The sequence below is a fragment of the Odocoileus virginianus genome, chromosome 16, assembly GCF_023699985.2.
Source record: "Odocoileus virginianus isolate 20LAN1187 ecotype Illinois chromosome 16, Ovbor_1.2, whole genome shotgun sequence".
Classification (NCBI taxonomy): domain Eukaryota; kingdom Metazoa; phylum Chordata; class Mammalia; order Artiodactyla; family Cervidae; genus Odocoileus; species Odocoileus virginianus.
In genome coordinates, this window is record NC_069689.1 from 41,089,412 (window position 1) to 41,095,916 (window position 6,505).

General features: G+C 41.1%; 1 non-coding gene across 1 annotated transcript; it reads left to right on the forward strand.

Annotated features, from left to right (window-relative positions):
- Positions 1-424: 424 nt before the first annotated feature.
- LOC139038879 (U4 spliceosomal RNA) lies at positions 425-569 on the forward strand. The gene has a single exon (XR_011492013.1). It is a non-coding gene; the product is annotated as a U4 spliceosomal RNA (small nuclear RNA).
- Positions 570-6,505: the final 5,936 nt, after the last annotated feature.

Genomic DNA, 6,505 nt, shown 5'->3' on the forward strand with positions numbered 1-6,505 from the left:
CTGGCCAATGACATAAGCAAATAAATAAAATCCTAAAGAGCCCTTGCAGAAAACTGCATGCCTTTTTCCTGTTGTCTATAACACTGATTTCCTAATTTGAGCATGTAAGCATTTTTCTAAAGCACCGAGTACTTTAGAAAACCTTGGCTGATGGTGTCCTAAGTGAAAGTTGTTCATTTTGAGAATATAAGCATTTTCTAAAAGCAGCTGTCTTCTATAGGAATAGCATCTATCAGTCTGTGGCATTATCTTCATAACAACATATATAGCATGCCCCTATGTGTGATAAAAAGTTTCCATAAATGAGGCACTATAAAAGTTTATCACTGATCAGCCACATTGCCAAAATAAAGGTGTGATATTTAGATATGTCAGAGCACCTGAAAAAAAAATGTTCTATTAACTTAAATATAAAACATTGACCAGCTTTGCGCAGTGGCAGTATCGTAGCCAGTGAGGTTTATCCGAGGAGTGATTATTGCTAATTAAAACATTGACCATACTTCATAACTCATATAGTGAAAATATTTGCTTTTGCTAAGAACTTTTAAATGATTACTATCTTTAATAACTCATAAGATAATTTAAGTATCTCTTCTTTTTGAAGCACTATGGTTTTCATTAAACCAAACTGAAAGAATTAATAACTATGCTGGTATAGCAGTGATTCACCTAAACATGACAAAATGATTAAAACTTTCCATGGAAAAAGTGACAAGGTTACAGCTAAAGTAAAGTCATATTTTTGTTTGTTTGTTTTTAGGGTAAGGATAAGAGGTTCTATACTAATGTGTTATTTTAAACTGTATAGTTATACTTTCTTCTCCCATGCATACAACAAAAAAGTCTCTTCCAAAGAAGTCTTGCTGGTAGAGACATTCTCTAATGCAGAGATAAACATTTATTTTTAATGCCTTTTTTTGAGGCAAGCATAATATATTAAAAATGAAAACTGCACATATTTAATGTATGCATCTTGATGAGTTTGGACATGTACACCTACCTGTGGAACCACCACTATAGTCACAATTCTAACTATATCCGTCACCTCCCAGAATTTCTTCATGTGGTCTGTTTTTAAGCAAAAATATTTTTAGTTAGCACATAGATTTCCTGTAAACGAAATAGGGAAGAAAACATTTTGATAACTTTCTGGTGACTCCATTGAGACATTTTTGGATTTTTTAATTTTAATTAGAATCATGTCGTGAAGATGGAAATACCAGAATATCTTGCCTGTCTCCTGAGAAACTTGTATGTGGGTCAAGAAGCAATAGTTGGAACCCTATATGGGACAACTGATTGGTTCAAGATTGAGAAAGGAGTACCACAGCGCTGTCTGCTGTCACCCTGTTTGTTTAATCTGTACACTGAGCACATCATGAGAAATGCCTCGCTGGATGAGTTCATGCTGGAATCAAGACAGGCAGGAGAAACACCAACAACTTCAGATATGCAGATGATGCCACTCTAATGGCAGAAAATGAACAGGAACTAAAGAGCCTCTTGATGAGGGTGAAGGAGGAGAGTGAAGGAACCAGCCTAAAACTAAATATTAAAGAAACTAAGATCATGGTATCGGCCCCACTACTTCTATCCGGCAAATAGAAGGGGAAAGGTGGAGGTAATGATAGATTTCCTCTTCTTGGGCTCTAAAACCACTGTGGATGGTGACTGCCACCACGAAATCAAAAGACAATTGCTTCTTGGCAGGAAAGCTATGACAAACCTAGACCATGTGTTGAAAAGCAGAGACATTACTCTGTTGACAAAGGTCTGTATAGCCAAGCTTATGGTCTTCCCCATGGTCATGTACGATTGTGAGGGCTGGACTATATAGAAGGCTGAGCTCTGAAGAATTGATGCCTTCAAACTGTGGTGCTAGAGAAGACTCCTGAGAGTCCCTTGGGCAGCAAGATCAAACCAGTCAATCTTAAGGGAAATCAACCCTGAATCCTCTGTAAGGACTGATGCTAAAGCTGAAATGCCAGTAGTTTGGTCATCTGATGCAAACAACTGACTCATTGGAAAAGTCCCCAGTGCTGGGAAAGATTGAGGGCAGAAGGAGAAGAGGGCATCAGAGGATGAGATGGCTGGGTAGCATCACTGAAGCAATGGGCACAAACTTGTGCAAACATCCAGTAATGGTGAAGGACAGAGAGGCCTGGCATGCTTCAGTCCATGGGTTCACAAAGATTCACACACAAATGGGTGTCTGAACAACAACAACATGGAGATAACCTTATATCACTTTGTCTTTCTATCTTGTGTATGCTTGAAAAGAGGCCCACTGGGGTCTAGTTGGTTTATTTGAACCCATAGTAAATACAGAAAATGGTCCCAGAGTGGCACTCCCATGAAGCTAAATAGTAGTTGGTGCTGTAGATAAACACACTTTTGATCAACAGCATAATCCTAAGTATTTGGAGAATAAATGAAGAAATTTCTAGTCACATGAATGCATAATAATCCTGATTTTTAGATATATAAGCAGCACTGTAATGTCATGGGTAGGGGGTGGGAGGATATGGTTTATGGTGATGATTGTGAGGCTTTCTATTGTGGTTTTTGTCCCATATGTTTTATACTCAAGTGAAGGTTTCTCATAACTGATGGTTCTCAAACTTGACTATGTATCAGCATCCCCTAGAGGGCATATTGAAACAACTTACTGGGCTCCACCACCAGAGTTTCTAGGGTCTTGAGTGGGACTGAAAGCTTGCAGCTCTTCTGAGTGTGCAAGTGACAGCCTTGCTGTTTGCCCAGGCATCCACTTTGAGAATCACTCTTCTAACAGGTATAATTTGGTTTACATAAATTTCCACAATTAGAGCAGAACCATGATTTCCAATCCATTAGCAATTTTAGTTGGAGGAGGATGATTTATGGCTACAGTTGACGTCCAGGAATTGAGAAAGTCAAGACAGCCTCCAAAGTGGTAGCAGCAGTTATGCAGTGTGAAGTGGGGTAAGGGTAAGAGGTCACTCTGTGCTTCAACATCTTTGTGACTTGCTGAAGTTTAGAGATGGGTCTTTAAGGAAGTAATTGAAGTCAAATGAGGCCATAGTGTGTGGCTTTGATCCAGAAAATCTTATAGGAAGAGGGAGAGACACCAGAGATGTGTGTGTATAGGGGAAGACAAGCTGAGAGAAAGCAGCTATCTGCAAACCAAGAAGAGGCCTCAAGAGGACCCTCAGTCTTGACTCCCTTCCCCCTCAGAAATGAGTGTCTATTGTTTAGGCCACCAGGCTATGGTAGTTTGCTATGGCAGCCCAAACAGAATAATACTCCCAGAAACTTGATCTCTCTGCCCCCTTTGCTAGCCGCCAGTTTCTGCTGGCCTTGCTTCCCTGCTTCACTGCTTCTAATTCAGGATTCAGGTGTCTGAGATGGCCAGAGCCTATATTTTCCTGCAAAGGGTGCTGAAACAGACCACCAGGTACAACCAGCTTCTGTAGAGTGGACTTCTCACGCATAAGGAAAATGTGCAGGCACCAGGCAGTCAGTGTGAACTGGCTGGTTCCATAAAGGAAATTTGATAATACGATGTGAGAAGAGGCGGGGGATAAAAGCAAGAGAAATCAGAGGGGTGAAGAAGCTGGAAGACATAAGGGATTTGGGATTTTAAGAAAAAATAAAACACCAGAAAACCTTCGTGAAGGGTTAGCCAGTTGTTTGCTGAACCTTGTCTAATCTGACCACATAGGGGTTCCTGTGTAGGCACCAGGCTCTTGCTCCTTGTTGGCAGACTGAGACCAAGTTAGAACAAAAGTCATTTTGATACTTGACCTCATTTCTCAGGTCCTTACATTCCCTCTACAGCAAAGAAAGCCATTTCTCCTAAGGAAAGAAATCCACATAATGTGGGATTAGTAGGTAGACAGATACATACAGGGTCATCCATGCATGCTCAGTTGCTAAGTCATGTCTGGCTCTTTTGTGACCCTGTGGACTGTAGCCGACCAGACTCCTCTGTCACTGGGATTTCCCAGGCAAGAATACTGGAGACGACTGCCACTTCCTTCCCCAGTGATCTTCCCAAGCCAAAGACCAAAGCCGCATCCTGCCTTGGAAGGCAGGTCCTTTACCACTGAGCCACCAGCACAGCCCACATACAGGGTCACAGGTCACAAGCCATGGTATTTTCCCAGAATGAAATGAGGTTATGGGGAAACATTTAGTGCTAAATATGGAGGACCTCTAATGTCTGAAGCAGACATTTCAGAGAGGGCTGTATATACTCTGTTACTAAAGCCATAGATACAGTTCCTTTTCTGGAACTGAGGATCCCCATCAAACAGGCTCATATTTGCTTACTGGCTGTCTAGGCAATATTCTGGATTCTTTGGAGGAATAGAGATGAAACAATTTTATAGTTATAAGACAACTGGATAGAAATTTCAATGCTCTTACTTAATTAACTTGCTTGGAAAATAATTTTCTGAGTATTTGTTTCTCTTTTGAAAACAGTATTATTCATCTTAAAGAAAAGTTGCAAGGCAGTAGCTTAGTAGTCAAAGACGTTGAAATGTGATTTTAATTACTCACACATTGTCTCTGTTTTGGAGTAACTCACATCACAGAACTAACTTCTCTCATATCATCCATCAGTTAAAATATGCCATCAGTCAGTCAGTCAGTCAGTTCAGTCACTCAATCGTGTCCGACTCTTTGCGACTCCATGAATCGCAGCACGCCAGGCCTTCCCTTCCATCACCAACTCCCGGAGTTTATTCAAACCCATGTCCATCGAGTTGGTGATGCCATCCAACCATCTCATTCTCTGTCATCCCCTTCTTCTCCTGCCCCCAATCCCTCCAAGCATCAGGGTCTTTTCCAATGATTCAACTCTTCACATGAGGTGGCCAAATATTGGAGTTTCAGCTTCAGCATCAGTCCTTCCAATGAACACCCAGGACTGATCTCCTTTAGGATAGACTGGTTGGATCTCCTTGCAGTCCAAGGGACTCTCAAGAGTCTTCTCCAACACCATAGTCCAAAAGCATCAATTTTTCACTGCTCAGTTTTCTTCACAGTCCAACTCTCACATCCATACATGACCACTAGAAAAACCATAGCCTTGACCAGATGGACCTTTGTTAGCAAAGTAATGTCTCTGCTTTTTAATATGCTATCTAAGTTGGGCATAACTTTCCTTCCAAGGAGTAAGTGTTTTTTAATTTCATGGCTGCAATCACCATCTGCAGTGATTTTGGAGCCCCAAAAATTAAAGTCTGACACTGTCTCTCCATCTATTTCCCATGAGGTGATGGGACCAGATGTCATGATCTTAGTTTTCTGAATGTTAAGCTTTAAGCCAACTTTTTCACTCTCCTCTTTCATTTTCATCAAGAGGCTTTTTAGTTCCTCTTCACTTTCTGACGTAAGGGTGGTGTCATCTGCATATCTGAGGTTGTTGATATTTCTCACAGCAATCTTGATTCCAGCTTGTGCTTCTTCCAGCCCAGCATTTCTCATGATGTACTCTATGAAATAAAAGATTTAGTTACAAGAAATGCATTGATATGAGCAAACAATTTAATATCAAATATTGCATTGAAAATGTGAATTTAAATGTATATTTTTTTTAAAAAAACATTGTCTTTCTATTATTTTAGATATTTGATAGCATTGCTATTGTCTTTGTTTACTAGAAAATGTGAAGTTACTCCTTAGTCCACCAGTCTTTGAAATTTTACAGCAGCAATTAAACAGCAGGCAGTTCTTTTTGTCTACAATCTATCTTTTTTATAGATTATAACAAAACTGGGACGGGTTCTGGCCCAGAGTTGGGGCTCATCGGTGGGCAAAAATTAGAATCTTGGCAGGGTCTGGGCAAAGGTTCCCTCTCTGCACCTTCCTGATCTCAGGGCACAGTAGGTTAAGATGCCCAGAACTGCCATTTGTCTGTGGTTATTGCTGTTCTTGGACTAATTCTCTGCTCGTCCTTAGCCATGTGATTGGCTGTGAGCACTTCACAGGTATCACTTCTTTCTACTGATGCTTCTTAATTCCTCAAACAGTAGAGAAATAGAGGAGACTGTGGACTAGTTTGCAGTACACCTAACTTCCATTTGCAGAAGTTGGATATTTTAAAACTCTGTTTCCTAGACTCCCTTGCACCTAGGATTCAGAGTGTTAATTGGGCTCGGCCAACTAGATGAACTTGAGTAAGATTTGAAAGGGAGACTAAAGCACAGGCCAACCCCTATCTAGTTGATGAACAAGGACTAGGGCTAGGGGTGGGGCTTCCAGCGTGAGCTGGTTTACAGTGCACCCCTGAGCGAATGGAGGGCAGCAGCACTGATGCAGCTTTGTGAGACCCAGTCTGCAATTGCCAGGCAAGGCAGAGGCAGGCTTAGTGGCCTCAGAGGAGGTAAATTCCTTGTGGGTGAGTTCTGTAACATTCAGGGAATCTTTCACGGAAGCCTAGCTTGTACCCCATTCCTTCCACCTATTGTGTAAGTATGTACTGCTGTGTATTAGGGCATTTACTGAGTAAAAC